Consider the following 18,531-nt stretch of genomic DNA (forward strand, 5'->3'; position numbering starts at 1 on the left):
AAAGCATATTCGAAAACATGATTGCATTATTTCACAGACTGACTCATTTGTTAGATGAGCACCAACAGGAGTGAGTAGTAACGTTCTTAAGACCTAAAAGAAACAATTATTACAAAATCTTTATACTTTTGTTTACAGAACTATTCTTATAAATCCATTTTGAACAACCCAAAAACAAATTTAACTTAATTAAAAGTATTGTACTGTTTAACTTCAGGTAAGGCGTTTCAAGTTCTTCTTGCAATAGTCTGATTTGCTAACTTTGCAGAGCTAATAATCTTCAAATGGTCACCTAAAAACTTAAGTATAATACACTCAGCATGATATTATATATTTTCAGGATCACCTCTGCAGTTCCTGTCCACGTACAATTTGAACCATGACATCTAGACTGTGGCTGGTCTAGTGGGCCAATAACATCAAGGTTTGAAGACATTTATGAATGACTGCAAGAAAGCATTTCAATAAATCCATTCCTCAAACACTCAAAAGATAAAGCACATGTGCAAACATGTTCCAAAAAGCAACTGCATACACCAATATTTCAACTATTTGTATAATTCAAATAAAATCTTGCCCCTAATTAGAAGCTGAAGCAGATTCCTGTGATAGGTTTTGAAGTTCAGTTGCATAACCACTGTCAAGTAGAAAAGTATGCAATGCGTTAAAAAAAAATTTCGGAATGGCAGAAAATGCAGTAGGGAAATTAACTAGTTAGTTTCTGTTGCCTTTTTAGATTGCCACATATTATTCTCTCACTTGGACAATGCACAGGCAAATGTTCCCAATCTCAACAAGCCTTCAAGTCACAAACAGCATACAAGAATAATCAAACTTGTTCTTTTCCCTGAACAGTCAGCTTTTTAAGGGACCACAACTGTAGATTTCAACACAAACCAAAAAGAATTAAAGTTTTCTCTCTCTCGGCTGTTAGGAGCCAAAATTAAATAACTTGTTTGACAATGTAAACCAATTACCAGCAGACACAAGACGGTAATACAAAACATCCCTTAATTCTGCACTAATTGGAACCACAATCGAGTCTGATGGTTATCATGGTTGAGAGGTTCTCTCAGGTTGGGTGAATGGAAATTGTAAATGGCAATTGGCATACAGAAAAGCACCTATTTCCTATGCTATGCCCTCAACTCAAACCTCATGAAATTCCAAGTGAAATATGTTGTCCACTTCGATAATGTAATGGTAAGAACAACATGCAATTCATTCCCTGTCTATCTATTTAGAAGTAGAGTCAAAGCCTTCATTGTATACAGGTGGTTAAGGTGGGCTAAAGCTTGAGGAGTTTTTGAGGCAAAGTGATATCTTGTTTATATGGGCTGATAGGTAAGTCAAATTCCAGAAGAAAAATTGTTCCCCTTTTCTCCATTTTGAGCAGAACAGTAAAAGATTCAGAAATTTAAAGCATAAACAAGCCAAGTGTAAGAATATATATTCAAAATTTCATCGAATGTGGCAAAATTTCTTTTCTTCATAAATCAGGAAAGTTCATTTAAACTTACCATGCAACATATAAACTTAATTAGATTGCTATCCTATCACAAATATTGACAGTCCAGGCATGGTGTCAGTGCTTATTAATAGGTGATCTCGTTGCAAAACCATCAAATCAAACTCAAAATTAATTCAATAGGTTTTCAAAATTTAAAACAAGAACTATGAAATCCTAAATAGCCTGAACGCCAAACCACTAAGCACACAGTACGACTTCACACTAAAGGTGATTTAGATTTTTCAAAAAGAAGAATATAATGCCATTCATCCGTAAAAGTGAACCTAACAACTTGAAATATAAGTCTTATTAATGGAATACAGAATTTCAATAATCTATCAATATTCTACAACAGAATCCCTACAGTGTGGAAATAGGCCCTTCAGTCCAACAAGTCCACACCAACCCTCAGAGCATCCCACCCAGACCCATCCCCCTATAACCCACCTAATCTACGCATCCCTGATGGGCAGTTTAGCATAGCCAATCCACCTGGCCTGCATATCTTTGAACTGAGAGAGGAAACCAGAGCACCCGGAAGAAACCCCCACATACATGGGGAGAACGTGCCAACTTCACACAGACAGTTGCCCAAGGGTGGAATCAACCCGGGTTCCTGGCGCTGAGAGGCAGCAGTGCTAACCACTGAGCCACCATGCTGCCAAATGCAGTAAGTTGTAAGTGCTGCAAATATTTTATATTAAGCATTTTCTTTTGGTGGTAAATTCAAAAAATGTTTTCAAAACTTACACTTTGCACAATTATTCAACCTTTTAGGGCCGTTCTCCTTTTTGCCTTCTAAAGATCAGCCGTAACACTTTACACAACAGCTTCACAAGGCCTGATATAGTTCAATAAAGTTTCAATTCCAGGTGCTGCACGGGGCTGTGCAGGCCAAATCATTGAGTGCATTTGGACAGAGATACTTAAGATTGTAACGACTAATGTTTGTAATGAAAACAAATTGTTGAAAAAGCTCAGCAGGTCTGGCAGCATCTGTAGAGAGAAATCAAAGTTAACATTTCAGGCTGAGTGACCCACTCAACTGAGGAAGAGTCACTTGACCCGAAATGTCAACTCTGAATTCTGTCTACAGATGCTGCCAGATCTTCTCAGCTGTTCCAGTAATTTGTTTTTTCTTTTCTGATTTACAGCATCCGTAATTCTTTCAGTTTTTATAGATAGGTTCATGATTGGTAAGGGTTACAGGGAGAAGACAGAAGAATGGGGTTGAGAAATATATCAGCTATGATCAAATGGCCTAATTCTGCTCTTATGTTAATCAGGAGGAATCCAAGCTAATACCACTTCTTGACAGTAGTAACCATAAATTTTAAATATTTCAACAGAGCTTACTTACTTTCCAGGTATGGAATGAGGAAAATGAAAGACACTAAAAATATTTCGTGTACTACATCTTCTCTCCTTTAACAGTAAAGATTTTGTTTTGCTTTTCACTTATGGCAAAGCGAGTCACTTTTACCCTTCAACAAACTTATTACCGGAGTTTTTAAGGAAAATTTAAAGGGCACCACCACACCTTAATATCTGGCTCAATGAGTGGCTGCATTTTTGCAATGGTGTGTAACACTATAGTATACATCAGAGAGCGCTCAATTATGAGTTTGCAAGCCTTAACCAGGGCAATGTACCCAGGCACTAGAAAGAAGAGTCTAGGCCCGAAACGTCAGCCTTCCTGCTCCTCTGATGCTGCTTGGTCTGCTGTGTTCATCCAGCTCTACACCTTGTTATTTCACTAGAAAGAACCTGTCGTCATTAAGCTAGGAGCAGAGGGAGATAGCAAAATCAGATGGGATTTCCCCAGTTTCAGTGTCTTGAGTAACCCCTACTTGAAAGTATGCGTTAGCTTCAGCTGAGGATAAGCTGAGTCTTTGTTACGAGATCAAACTGCCTGCCAGTGCTCATTCCAGAGGAAGGATGACAAACAAATGTCTACAGAGGCTTGGTCTTAGAGTGTACCCATGCAAGTAAACCACAGCATAAGCCACCACCTTCAGTAAAGCACGAACAAATAATGCCCAAAAAAGGCAATTACAGAATCAACTAAGAACAAGAACAGCAATTAATTAGAACAATGTAGAGTACTATTTAATCCCCTTGTTCACAACAGAGACAAAAGGAGAAATCCTGAAGCCAAAACATGTATTCAGTTTCATTGAAATCCATTTGGGAATACTATCATTACTCTAATTAATAGTCAAGTAACCAGATTTCATTTTAATACCAATGACTAATTGGCTCAGCTGTTTTCGTTAGTATTTACCAGCAGATTGCATTACCTGCAAAATTTTCATTAGAACAACTTCGTCACTTGCTGGGTCCGTGCCAACAAAACGTGCATGCGTGACAGCATCAGCCATGTTTTCAATTCCCTCTGCCGCACCTTCATGACTGGGATCTGCAAAAAAATCATGACTGTAAAGATCCTTCATCCTTTGTGGTAGTAAATGAATACAATCTTCTACTAGTCAGCACAAAATCCATGACAAAAATGAGCTGCTTCTCTGACTAAACCTATTAATGGAACCTAAAACATGCTTGGCTATGAAAGAGCAAGAGACTTTTTTCTATCAATAAAGCTCTAGCATATTAGTTAAATATTGAATTAACTCAAACAACAAAACTAAAATTGAAAGCAAAGCACTGCTGATGCTGGAGAAACTCTGCAGGTCTGGCAACATTGGTAGGGAAAGAAACAAAGTTAACATTTTGAGTTCAATGACTCTAATCTGGTAATGCTCTGAAGAATAGTTCAGAAGAAGAGTCCTATTTGGACTCACTCCATAGATACTGCCAGACCTGCAAAGTTTCTCCACCACTTTCTGTTTCTATTTCAAATGAAAATTGAACCATGTGGGGGGCCATGTCATCCAGGTGCAGGCAAGTCACAGACTGGATCATTGACTTTATCAATTAAACTTTAGCCTCCGGGGGAAACAGAAACCTTCAACTGTGGTAAAACAAACTAATAGTGGTACAATGCAGATCCTTGGGTCTGATGTAAGCAGGACAGCTTTGCACAGTACTGCCCTTTCTAAGGCATCATAATTACATGCTCACCTGTCCACTAAGTACATGGTTTCTCAAGAATCTTTTGACAAACCTCCTTTGTTGTATGGAAGAATAACAAGGCCAACCCAAGCTGCTGCCTTGCATCTTCAGCAATCATGGCAGCAGCAATAAATGGCTGTAGATTCTTCAGATACAGACGGGAAGAGATACAATAGGCAACATTGACAGTTGAGAGGTGGGAAAGAGATTATGCTTTTGAATTATATAGGAATAGACAACCACATAAATCAGTGCTACTTCTAAAGCATGTACTATTAGCATTCTGAAGTTCAAGACCATTTACTGAAAAATGCAGATACATTACATTAAAAGGCTGCAACTTCAAAATTCACAAATTTACAAGAAGCTACAAATTGCTACCATTCTGACTTATACAGCCTCTCTATTTATAATCAATATAATTTTTAACGATGCTGCCATCAATGAAGATGGAGTTCTCGGATTGGGGGAAGGAATGACAGAGTTAGCTACCAGCTAGGTTCAGGCTAACTGGAAGTAAAACTAGAATACTTTGTTATGAGCATTCTTAGTTAGCCTAGTTAGAAACTGTAGCAATGCCTACTCAAGCAGAAAGGCAATACTCTGCTAATAGAGGATGTTTATAATAGAATCTTTCAGTTTTACTTCCAGTCAACCTGAAAATAACTGATAGTTAACTTCATCCTCATTAATGGCAATAACATTAATGAATCAAGTAGCTGACAGATCCTTAGGCAGTAATTCAATCTAGGGGTCCCGTTCTTTTCAGGCTGGTAATAAGGTATAAGACAGTAATTCTATTCGTTATTACATTATACATTCAGATAATTCTTAACATGGAACTCCATTACAAGCAAAACATTAATCTTTTTGAGATAGTCGGAACTGCCGATGCTGGAGTCTGATAAGATAACAAGGTGTAGAGCTGGATGAACATAACAAGCCAGGTAGCATCAGAGGAGCAGGAAAGCTGACGTTTCAGGTCTAGACCCTTCTTCAGAAATTCAGAAATTTCTGAAGAAGGGTCCAGTCCCAAAACGTCAGCTTTCCTGCTCCTCTGATGCTGCTTGGCCTGCTGTGTTCATCCAGCTCTACACCTTATTAATCTTTTTGACTCAGGATATTGTCGTTCCAAAGAAATCGAAACAGAAAAAAAACGAATCAAGACACCAAAGAGTTGCTTATAAATCGGACACTCAGAATACAGCTGGTGGAGGAAACATGGTTCAAAGCAGTACCAAACAAGCTAATATTTACCCATTTCTAGAAGATGCTATTGGTGACTTCTTTTGGAGCACCTGATTGTATTGTTCAGGGAAAATATATCAGCACTGACTACCAATTAAAGATCCAGTAATCTGAGTTATTGCTTGATCGAACTACTCACACTTGAATTACTTTTTCTAACAAAACAAAAAACAATTGATTCCAAACCAAATCTAAATCTTGACAAACCAAACGTTTTAAAAACGTTTGCAGTTTTCAGTTCAAAGATCACTTCCACGCGAGTAAAATGATATTTACTTGGTGTGGACTGACGTACTAACAAATGTGTCAACATTTATAAAGTTGTGTGTCTAACATCACCAAACATCTACATTATCGAAAACAAAGTTGCTGGAAAAGCTCAGCAGGTCTGGCAGCATCTGTGTACCCGAAATGTTAACTCTGTTTTCTCCTCCACAGATGCTGCCAGACCTGCTGAACTTTTCCAGCAACTTTGTTTTTGTTCCTGATTTACAGCATCCGCAGTTCTTTTGGTTTTTATCTACATTATCGAAGCCATCTTTCGATGGAATAATTTGAATGGTTACTTAATTTGCATCGTATGTTCTCAGCAGTCAGCACAGCATTCCGCAGCTAGCCAATAAATCAGTAATAACGTACATCTCCTGAAAATTACTTACTGTGCAAAAATGTAATCTTTTAGAGATGGGAATTGCACTGACGGGGGGGGGGGGGGAGGAAAAATCTTATTGGCTCATGCAAGGTAAAACAAACTGTATTTTCATTTTGACCTAAATAAATGTTGCTGAATTAAAGTTACAAATTTAATCTCATACTTCGCACAGACATTGTTTATCCCCCTCTGGTTATTATAATAATCCAAGGCTTCCAACTATTTTCTTCCTATGTTGGATTGAACCATTTGTCAAAAAACATACGTGCTGAGTTTGTTAGTTGCAAGTTGGAGTAGGGTAGGCGATTGCCTATTAATCCAGAAACCCAGGATCTGGGGACCTGGGCTCAAATTCCACCACGGCAGATGGTAGAGTTTGAATTCAATAATTAAAACAAAAGTCTGGAATTAAGAATCTACTGATCACCATGAAATCATAATCGATTGTCGGAAAAACCCATCTGGTCCACGAATGTCCTTCAGGGAAGGAAATCTGCCACCCTCACCTGGTCTGGCCTACATGTGACTCCAGACCCACAGCAATGTGGTTGACTCTCAACTGCCCTCTGAAATGACATTGCAAGCCACTCAGTTGTACTAATCGCTACAAAGTCTAAAAGAAATGGAATCAGATAGATCACCTGACATCAACCAAGGCACCGGAAAAGACAGCAGAAACAGCCCTGTTGACCCTGCAAAGTCCTCCTCATTAACATCTGGGGGTTAGTGCCAAAACTGGGAGAGTTGTCTCATAGACTGGTTAAGCAACAGCCTGACAGTGTCTGTAAGATATGATTCAGAGTGTATGACATTGCCCCAGACACCACCATCACCATCCCTGGGTATGTCATGTCCCACCGGCAGGACAGACCTAGCAGAGGTGGCAGCACAGTGGTATACAGTTGGGAGGGTGTTGCTCTAGGAGTCCTGAACATTGACTCTGGTCCCCATGAAGTCTCATGGCTTCAGGTTAAACATGGCATCCGGCTGATGACCACACACAGTCTCCCTCAGCTGATGAATCAGTACTCCTCCATGTTGAACAACACTGAGGATGGCAAGGGCACAAAATGTACTCTCATAGAATCACTACAGTATGGAAACAGGACCTATGGCCCAACAAGTCTACACTGACCCTTGGAACAGTCCACCCAGACCCATACCCCCATAACCCACCTAATTTACACATCCCTGAACATTACAGGCAACTTAGCATGGCCAATCCACCTAGCCTGCACATCTCTGGACTGTGGGAGGAAACCAGAGCACCCAGAGGAAACCCATGCAGACACGGGAAGAACGTGCAAACTCCACACAGACAATCGCCCGAGGCTAGAATTGAACCCGGGCACCTGGTGCTGTGAGACAGCAGTGCTAACCCCTGAGCCACCGTGCCGCCCGTACTCTGGGTAGGGGATTTCAATGTCCACTAGCAAGAGTGGCTCAGCAGCAGTACTACTGATCGAGCTGGTCGGGTCCTAAAGAACATAGCTGCCAGACTGGGTCTACGGTAGGTGGTGAGAGAACCAAGAGGGAAAAACATACTTGACCTCATCCCAATCAATCAATCTGCCAGCTGCAGTTGCATCTATCCATGACAGTATCGCTAAGAGTGACATCACACAGTCCTCGTGGAGACGAAGTCCCACCTTCACACTGAGAATAACTTCTATCGCGTTGTGTGGCACTATCACCTTGATAAACGGCACAGACTTCGCACAGATCTAGCAACTCAAGACTGGGCATCCACGAGGGGCCATCAACAGCTGAAGAATTGTACTCCTGCACAATCTGTAACCTCATGGCCTGGCATATTCCCCACTCAACCATTGCCATCAAGCCAGGGGATCAAGCCTGGTTCAATGGAGAGTGCAGGAGCACATGCCAGGAGCAGCACCAGGCATACCTGAAGATGATGCATCAACCTGGTGAAGCCAGTAAACAGGACTACTTGCACGCCAAACAGCGAAAGCAGCAAGTGATAGACAGAGCTAAGCGATCCCACAACCAACGGATCAGATCTAAGCTCTGCAGTCGTGGTCAATTAAACAACTCACTGGAGGAGGCGGCTCCACAAATATCCCCTTCCTCAATAATGGAAGAGCCCAGTACATCAGTGCAAAAGACAAGGCTGAAGCATTCACAGCAATCTTCAGCCAGAAGTGCTGAGTCGATGATCCATCTCAGCCTCCTCCAGTGGTCCCCAGCATTACAGATACCAGTCTTCAGCCAATTTGATTCACTCCACATGATGTCAAGGAACGGTTGGAGATGCTTGATACTGCAAAGGCTATGGGCCCTGACAATATTCCGGCAACAGTACAGAAGACTTGTGCTCCAGAACTTGCCACTGCCTTAGCCAAGCTGTTCCAGTACAGTTACAACACTGGTATCTACCTGACAATGTGGAAAATTGGTCAAGTATGTCCTGTCCACAAAAAGCAGGACAAATCCAACCCGGCCAATTACCGCCCCATCAGTCTACTCTCAATCATCAGTAAAGTGATGGAAGGTGTCATCAACAGTGCAATTAAGCAGCACCTGCTCAGCGACACCCAGTTTGGGCTCTGCCAGGGTCACTCAACTCCTGACCTCATTACAGCCTTGGTTCAAACATGGACAAGAGAGCTGAATTCCAGGGGTGAGGTGAGGGCGACAGCCTTGATATCAAGGCTGCATTCAACCATGGGTGGCATCAAGGAGACCGAGCAAAACTAGACTCAATGGGTATCAGGTAAACTCTCTGGTGGTTAGAGTCATACCTGACACATAGGAAGATGGTAATGGTTGTTGGAGGTCAATCATCTCGGCTCCAGGACGTCTCTGCAGGAGTTCCTCAGGGTAGTGTCCTCAGCCCAACCATCTTCAGCTGCTTCAATGACCTGCCCTCCATCATAAGCCGATGTTCGCTGATGATTGCACAACATTCAGCACCATTTGTGACTCCTCAGATACTGAAGCAGTCCATGTTCACATGCAACAAGATCTAGACAATATCCAGACCGTGGGCTGACAAGTGGTAAGTGACATTTGCGCCGCACAAAATCACAGGCTATGACCTCACCAATAAGAAACAATCTAACCACCATCCCTTGACATTCAATAGTGTTACCATCACTGAATCTCCCACTATCAACATCATTGACCAGAAACTCATCTGGACTCACGACATAAACACAGTGGCTACAAGAACAGGCCAGAAGCTAAGAATACTGCAATGAGTAACTCACCTCCTGACTCCTCAAAGCCTGTCCACCATCTACAAGGCACATGTCAGGACTGTGACAGAATACTCCCCACTTGCCTGGATGAGTGCAGCCCCAACAACAGTCAAGAAACTTGACACCATCGAAGACAAAGCAGCCCGCTTGATTGGCACGACATCTACAAGCATGAATTCCCTCCACCACCAACGCTCAGTAGCAGCAGTGTGTATTACCTACAAGACGCACTGCAGAAATTCACCAAAGATCCTCAGACAGCATCTTCCAAATCCATGACCACTTCCATCTAGAGGGACAAGGGCAACAGACATATGGGAACACCATCACCTTCAAGTTCCCCTACAAGCCACTCACCATCCTGACTTGGAAATATATTGCCATTCCTTCACTGTCGCTGGGTCAAAATTATGGAATTCCCTCCTTAATGGTATTGTGGGTCAACCTACAGCAGGTAGACTGCAGCGGCTCAAGGAGGCAACTCACCACCACCTTCTCAAGGGCAACTAGGGATGGGCAAGAAATGCTGGCCAGCCAGTGACACCCACATCCCACAAATGAATAGAAAAAAGATGTGAACTGCCTTCTCTGAAAAAGGCAATTATAAATGTAAAAGAATGAGAATACAACTAACATCTGTTTAGGTGACAGCAAAATCATCAAAAGATGATGAAAATTCTGAAATCAATAAAAATAAAATTCACATCAACAATAAAACTCAACCAGACTACTTGAAAGGTCACCAATTTCTTGCTCCAACATCACATGCAGTGCATTCTGATTTTGGACAGAAAAGTAAACAAAAGGGCCAAACAGAGAAAGAAAGTTAAAGAATCCTGTGTAACTGTTTGAAAAGCATGGAGCTCTTTGATGCCCTGCATCAGCCACCAGACAAGACATTTCTAGTGCAGAATACAATCTTGGTTTACAATAAAGCCAATACACTACAACAAAAAATAATTATTCAGAGCCTGATGCACTTCAATGTTTGCCTAAAAACAATATGATTTGTAAATGCGAGATAGCAAGAACTGCACATGCTGGAGTCAGAGAGAACAAAGTGTGGAGCTGGAGGCCTGGTATGCTGTGTTATGATTTATAAATGCTGCATCTTTTTAAACAAACCAGGTCACTGAGCTGTTAATCTTCATGTTTATGTAGGTGGAAGCACAAATTTGAAGCAGAGGGGAAGTAACATTAACGGAGCAAGGTATGTTATAATGGCTTCATATTTACGATCTTCTGTTGATCTGAGCTTGAAGGATTGTGGATGCCATTGTTCCAACTTTTTTTTTAAAAACAACAAACATTTCTTGGAAACAGTTCCAGGTAATTGCTGGTTTTGGTTGAACCCATTTATAGAGTCAGAGTCAAACAGACCCTTCGGTCCAACCCGTCCACATGGATTATGTTCCCAAACTAAACTAGCCCCACCTGCCTGCGTTTGGCCCATATCGCTCCAAACCTTTCCTTTTCACATATGTATCCAAATGTCTTTTAAACATTGTAAACGTACCTATATCCACCACTTCCTCTGGCAGTTCATTCCACACACGCTAACCACACTGTGCAAAAAAAGTTGCCCCTCATGTCAATTTTCAATCCTTCTCCTCTCACCTCAAAAATGTGCCCCAAGTTTTGAATTTTCCCATCTTCGAAAAAAAGACCTTTGCTATTCACCATATCTATGCCACTCATGATTTCATAAACTTCTACAAGGTCACCCCTCAACTTCCTACGCTCCAGACTATTTTTATAACTCAACCCCTCTATTCCTGTCAACTTCCTGGTAAATCTTTACCGAACCCTCTCCAGTTTAATAATATCCCATTTGTAACAGCGCATCCAGAACTACACACACTACTCCAGAAGAGACCTCACCAACATCCTGTACAACCCAAACATGACGCCCCAACTCCCACAGTCACAGGTCTAAGCAGTGAAGGCAAGTGTGCTAAACACCTTAACCACCCTGTCTGTGATGAAAATTTCAAAGGATTATGTACCTGAACCCCTCGGTCTCTCTGCTCTACAACACTAATCAGGGCCCTAACATTGACTGTATAAGTTCTGCCCTTGCTTATTTTACTAAAATGCAATACCTCACATTTATTCACATTAAACTCAGTCTGCCACTTTTCATCCCATTGACCCAACTGATCAAGATCTATTTGTAATCTTGGATAACCTTGTTCACTGTCCACTACCCTACCAATTTTGGTGACATCCGCAAACTTACTAAACATGCCACCTATATCCTCATCCAAATCATTTGTATAAAATGATAAACCAAAGTGGACCCAGTACCAATCCATCTGGAACACTGCTGGTCACAGGCCTCCAGTCTGAAAAATAACCCTCCATCACTACCCTCGGTCTCCTATCATAAAGCCAATTTTGTATCCAATTAGCAAGCTCACCCTGAATCCCACATGATCTAACTTTACTAATTAGTCTACTATGGGAAACCTTATCAAGGGCATTACTAAAATCCAAGGAACTAATGTCTATAGTTCTGCCCTCTATAACCACGGGTGAAGTGCAGGAGAACTGGAAGATGGCTAATGTTATGCCTTTATTTGAGAAAAGCTGTAAGGAGAAGCCAGGGAACTATAGACCTGTGAGTCTGACATCGGTGATGGGTAGGTTGTGGGAGATGATTCTGAAAGATAGGATTTACATGCATTTGGAGAGGCACAGAATGATTAGGGACAGTCAGCACGATTTTGTGCAAGGGAAATTATGTCTCAAGTTTGATTGAGTTTTTTGAGGAAGTAACCAAAAAAGTTGACTTCTAAGTAAACACTTGCTTGTTCTTCTCTTTAAACAGGATAGCCATAAAACAGGGTTTTGCAGGCTTGGAGATTGTTTTGATTTCCAGTTGGGGAAAGCCCGCAAAAACAAAAGTTGCTCACTTATGTCTCCTGTTCCTGAATCACCTGCATTGTGAATCCAGTTTGAAATCTGTTTGTCCTCTTGAAGAATGGCCAGATAATTTCTCAATATTCAAGATTACTTCTCGATTTTTATTTCCTGAGCAAGCTGCATCTGCCAAGATCCCAGAGACAACTGCCCATGTTTGGTACAACCAACTCCATATGGTAGGACCCCGAGCTGACAGCCATCTTAACATCTCATATTTTATCTTTAGTCTTCAACAGCTAAGACATATACGCCAATATTTTCCATCCAAAGTGACTCTTTGTGGAGAAAATTCCATATTTTTTCTTTACCCTTGCATGCTGGCATATATGGGCACGTGCAAGTCTTGGGTAATTTAGAGATAACCATGTGTATTTGCATATTATGAATAAAGTGTTACCAGTTTTGCAACTTAAAATATAATCAATAATTCTGTTTTTAATCAAAGAAATCTGATTGGTTGATCCCCTTATTTTAAATCTGATATAAAGAAAGCACACAAATCGGTCTCATTGGGAACTGGGTAAAACAACTACATTTATGTTGTAACTGATGAAGTCATGGACTACAGCAAGTCAGTACACTCCTCCCATCTCAGACTGAGCAATAGTCAAACTTCAGTTCTGCGTTTCTATACAATGACAGCAACGCCTGCTTTGATAGGACCTTTAACAATATCAAAAGGCATTTCGCAGAAGCATCAAACAAAACTTTACATCAAGCTATCATAGATATCAGCTTAAGTTACCGAGGGAGGCTTTTAAGAGCATCTTAGACTCAAGGTATTGACGCAGATAGGTTTCAGGAGAGAATTTCTGAATTTAGGGCATACGCAACTGGAAGTACAACTAGCAGTGATGGAGAAATGAAAATAAAAGATATGTAAGAGACCAAAATTAAAAGAGCCCAGAGCTCCTAGATGAGTGTGGGAATTTATAGAAAAATGGAGGGCAAGGCCTGGGAGGTTTCTGAAAGAGAAGGTGAGAGCTTCAAAATAAAGGTGTTGCAAGACCAGGAGCCAAGGCAGATCGGCAAGCTTAAGGGGTAATGGGTAATCAAGACTTGGCGCAAATTAAGGCACAAATAAAGTTTTGGATGAGCTCAACTTTACAAAAAGGTGCAAAATCCCTAGCAGTTCACTGAAACACAACATTGGCAAAGCCTACTGCTAACATTACAGCAGGTCTATCTGTGAAAGACCACAAAAGAAAATCATTCATATCACAAAATAAGTGAAGGCTACATTACAATATCATATCATACAAGTGTTGACATCTAACACAAAAAAAGTTACAGGTAATCTTTTACCTGCGTTGTGTTTCAATCCCTGTCACATTTAACCAAAATGAATCAAGACAGCATCAAAGTCAATTTCACAAAATGCACCAAAGATTTTAAGGGCTTTACAACATGGGCATAAAGAGACACCTGATCTCTGGAAGTAATTCCTCTCTTATGTGTGTCTGAAATTACACAAAAGCCATTGCTGAGTGAAGCGAAAGAAAACTAATCAGTGAAACTTGGCATTACAGGTGCACCTTCAGAAACAAACTGGTCCCACTTGTTCCAGTAGAGTGTCTGTATGCACTAAACTGATCATAAGCTATAATTAACTGCTTTCATGCCTTCACTCAAAACAGCAAAATCTGCCAAGTCCAGTAATTCATTCATTCAGTACCTTATTGTGCATAAATGCAGTTTTCAGTTCACTTCTAAGTCAGAGGACACATCAAAAGAAATGTCAATTTAAACTTACTGAAGAGTTACCTCAACTCCTCTGAATTCAAAGAGAATATGGTGAAGTTAGCAAATGAGCTAAAGAAGAAAGAGAAAGAAAGGGGGATAGGGCATGAATAAACAGTTAAAGCAGGGCATTGGGGAAGGGAATAAGGGAAGCAGAGAAAATGCAAAAGATGGAAAAGAAGAGGATGCTACAGAGGAAGAATTCAGTGCAAACAGCATCACAAAACAGTTGCTATCAATTTATTTTAAACCTCAAATTGTTTATTGGTGAACAAATAAAGTCAGCACATTACAAGGAGTCCTCAAATATTACACAGCAAAGTTAGACATAGCAAAATGCAGACAATACGCAGCAAAAAGAACTACAGATTCTGGAAATCTGAAACAAAACATCAATTCCTCTCTTCTCTCCACAGATATGGCAGCACTTGCTGGGAGTTGCCACTGCTCTGGTTTTGACAATAACATGCAAGTTCATTTAATCCTTTAGTGAGCTTGACTTCACAAACCAACCAAATCAGAATTCTTTGTGAAGTAACAGATTCTAAACTATAAATTCTAGCTGTTCTTTGAGATGGAGTAGAGACCTACTTAATGAAATGTTAATTGCATCCAAATGTAAATGCAGCAACTAAACTTGAGCTTTGGTTTATAATTCAGAATTTTGATTAGACAGTTGGTAAAACACATCTATATTTAATGAGATAAAAAAGGAAAAGGAAAAGGATTGGAAAAAAAGAGAAAGAGAAGATATATTCAATATCACCTTACCAAATACTTCAAGATGTTCCAAGAATGGTCCACATACCATCAAATTCTCTGGAAGAATAGCCATTACTGTTATGAAAATGAGCATGGAAGCCAGAAGACAAAAGCCCAATAGAGGAGTTTTGAGTTGAATATCTTAAGTTTTATTTATGAAATTTCAGATCATTTCATTTTTGCCCCAAATACAAACTTGTCAGGCAAAATACCTTATATCAAAATAAAGAAAGCAGTGGAGTGCCCTTTTAACATTACTTTATTCTAAGTACACACTGCTTCATTTTATCTGGAACATTTTCCAACATCCATTAGTAATTTATTCTGGTAATTTCAGAAAACAAAATTGCAAATGAACCGACACGAAACTACAGATATTTAAGTTGTCCACAGCAACCATTGATCAAAACTGCACTTTACTCGCTGGCTTTTGACCAAATATGTATTTTACATTCATCTACAAATAATAAAAATTAATACACACAAAATGAATTGGCATACTGAATTTCAGAAAGTAGAAGCAGATGGGATAAAGCCATTTTTATTCAAGCATCCATTTATCACATGCCTTATGACAGATTCCACTGTTTTCATTACTACTAATACAAGGCTGGTAGATCCGCAATCCCGTTTTCTCCTTGTGCAAATATTTCTAACCTGCAGGAAAGATCTCAAAATTTATGGAATTGTAAAATTGAGATCCTCCCTTACTGATGCCATCCATTATTATCAGCACAACTCCATCTCCTTTCCCTTCTTGTCTGTCCTTTTCAGACAAGTATCTTTGAATATTTAGTTCCCAATCTTAGTCACCACACAGCCACATTTCTATCATGACATCAGATGATAACCACTTACTCTATTGTGCCTTTAGATCTTCTACTTTGTTGCAAATGTTGCATGCATTAATGTTGAGGCCCCTTAACCTGGTCTTTCTGACATCATTCCACTTTCAAGGCAAACTCGAGACTCAGCTTTTTTCCCTCTCCTCTAGTGTCCATAGCAGCTTTTCTATTTTGTTACCAGTTTAACCCCCTTCCAAACTGGCTTATCCCTCAGGTTCCAACTTTAAGCTAGTTTAAACCAACTCCCAACAGTTCTAGAAAATTTTCCTTCAAGGTTCCACCTGCCCCAGAAATGGTCCCAATGCTCAGATGTCCGATGCCCCCCTAAACTAGTTCTCCAGTCATGTGTTCAATCGATCTATCCTCCTCTTTTGTGCTTACTTGTACATGGAACTGGGGGCAATTCTGAAATGACTGCTCATAAGGTAATGCTGTTTTAATTTCTTTGCCACCTCCCCAAATGCTGCTTTCATCTACCTTCTTTTCTATGGCATTGGCAGCAACGCGAACCACGATTTCTGGCTGATCCTACTCTGTTAGAAGGATGTCCTGCAGCTCTGTGACATCCTTGAATCTAGCATCACACAGAGGCAAAATACCATCCTAGAGTCACATTTTATCTTGCAGAAACATGTCTGATCCCCTGACTATGGAAACCCATATAATTTTTGCCTTCCATTCATATTAGGTTCCATTATTTGATTTCTCGTTTCCTACTGCTGTCAAACTTCATTTCAAATTTATTTTGTGCTTTTCTCATGTTTCCTTTCAAGGCACACTGTAATCAACAACTGGTAATGATATGTTAAGTGAATTACACAGACCAACAGAATGCTAACATTTTCTGTCCATATTGACTTTCCTGTTTCTCCTGTTCTTTGCATACGCAGATACTTTAGACAGACATTTTCAAAACTAGTTACGCTCGGTAAATGTATTTATGAAACAACTTCAGTCTGCATCACTGTCTCTACAATGAGCCAGCACATTTTTGTAAGAATTTTCTTAGACAAAGCATCACAAATAATGAAAAAAATTCAGTAGAACATTTGACAAAAACAGACAATTTCAGCAACTGGGTGACAATTTTCCAAACTGTTATAAGTTGCCCCCCAAAAAGCTACTGGATATCTTCAAACCACTTATATAGATAACTGACCTTATTATCTCAAACTTTCAGATAAGGTATTGAAACAAACACATTGAAATTACATGTTCACAATTCCTTTTAAGTTTGAGTATTGTACAGTTGTAGACATAATTTCAACACAAAATGTTTCGCGTGTTAGTAGGTTATTAAATAAAATTTAGGACTCCAATTCACTAATTTTTATCTTACAGTTATCCCTTAGGTGGCACTGCATACAAGCACAGACAAGACATTCAATCTAGATATAGAAAACTCTAATGGCCTAGCCCATCAATTTATGCAACAGCAAAAACTACTTTTGTCGTGTTTTGGAATTAAATTCTGACATTCAACAGACTTACAATGAAAAGCCTTCTACAGGCTAACTGTTGGACGGGTCTTGGGGAAGGCAAGGAGAAATTGTTTTCTCTTGCCAACTGAGGTTTCAGAGGCCAGAGATTCCTACACATTCTCAGCACACTGTTTTCAGCTGTAGCAAGTGCGGTAGAGTCTACTGTGCCAAAGCAGAGCTTCTGAACCACACAAGGGAATATTTAACACAGAATTGACTGCCACACACAAACCATCATCTCAAGACAGAAAGTTGTCTATTACAATTCGTAACAAGGACAATAGGCTGAGATTTGTCAGAATTCCCAGATTGTCAGAGCATTTTACTTAACATTTGATTTTACTTTTCCCAGAATTAAACTGACTAATGGCCGAATTAATTTTACCTGAAGGAACTGGGGAAACAGTGTTATTTTAGTGAGAATTCTCCAATTTTAAAAATGTATCTGAGGTTATAAACTGCTTCAGAAAGGTATTGTCAAACTGCATTAAAGTTCCTCCCAAGTATGTAAACCATTATGGGATATCAAATCTTACACTAAACACATGCAATTTTAAGTTCCAATGCCCTGTGGGATACATAAATATACAGACCAAAATACAGGGATTGAAATGCTGGAGGCCAATGACTAAGTAATGTGTCCACAAGGCATTTATTGAAAAAAATTCAGTCAAACTTGTTTGTTTAGTTACATCGCCATTGAGACTTGAATTGAAATTTGACTTGAAGCTATGTATGATTGCATTGAACCAAGAGAGAACAGTCTATGGGTTCACCGTGCAAATGTGTCTGCTTTTCTCAGCAAATGCACATTTGTCAAATTTAGGCAGCTATTTTGCACAATGTTAAAAAATGTAAGCTACACAACACAATTACAATGGCACATGAATTTACAATTGGTAGTCTGATCACTAAAACTGCTGGCAAGTCAGAATAACAACAGCAACTGTTCTACTTGTCAAACTAATAGGGGTGTTGCATAAACAGCAAAAAAAATGAAAAAGTCAGAAGGAAAAGCATCAAAAGTACAAACAAGGGAATGCAGAAAGAACTAAAAAGCTTAAATATAGATTTA

General features: G+C 39.9%; 1 long non-coding RNA gene across 1 annotated transcript in view; it reads right to left on the reverse strand.

Annotated features, from left to right (window-relative positions):
• LOC125486841 overlaps positions 1 to 18,531 on the reverse strand; it is a 39,740-nt gene continuing 21,209 nt past the window's right edge. The window contains exons 2-3 of the long non-coding RNA XR_007265465.1: positions 3,811 to 3,929; positions 1 to 93 (exon numbers count right to left, since the gene is read on the reverse strand). This is a non-coding gene — a long non-coding RNA (uncharacterized LOC125486841). The remainder of the gene's footprint in view (positions 94 to 3,810; positions 3,930 to 18,531) is intronic.

Source organism: Rhincodon typus, chromosome 34 (genome assembly GCF_021869965.1).
Source record: "Rhincodon typus isolate 14 chromosome 34, sRhiTyp1.1, whole genome shotgun sequence".
NCBI lineage: Eukaryota > Metazoa > Chordata > Chondrichthyes > Orectolobiformes > Rhincodontidae > Rhincodon > Rhincodon typus.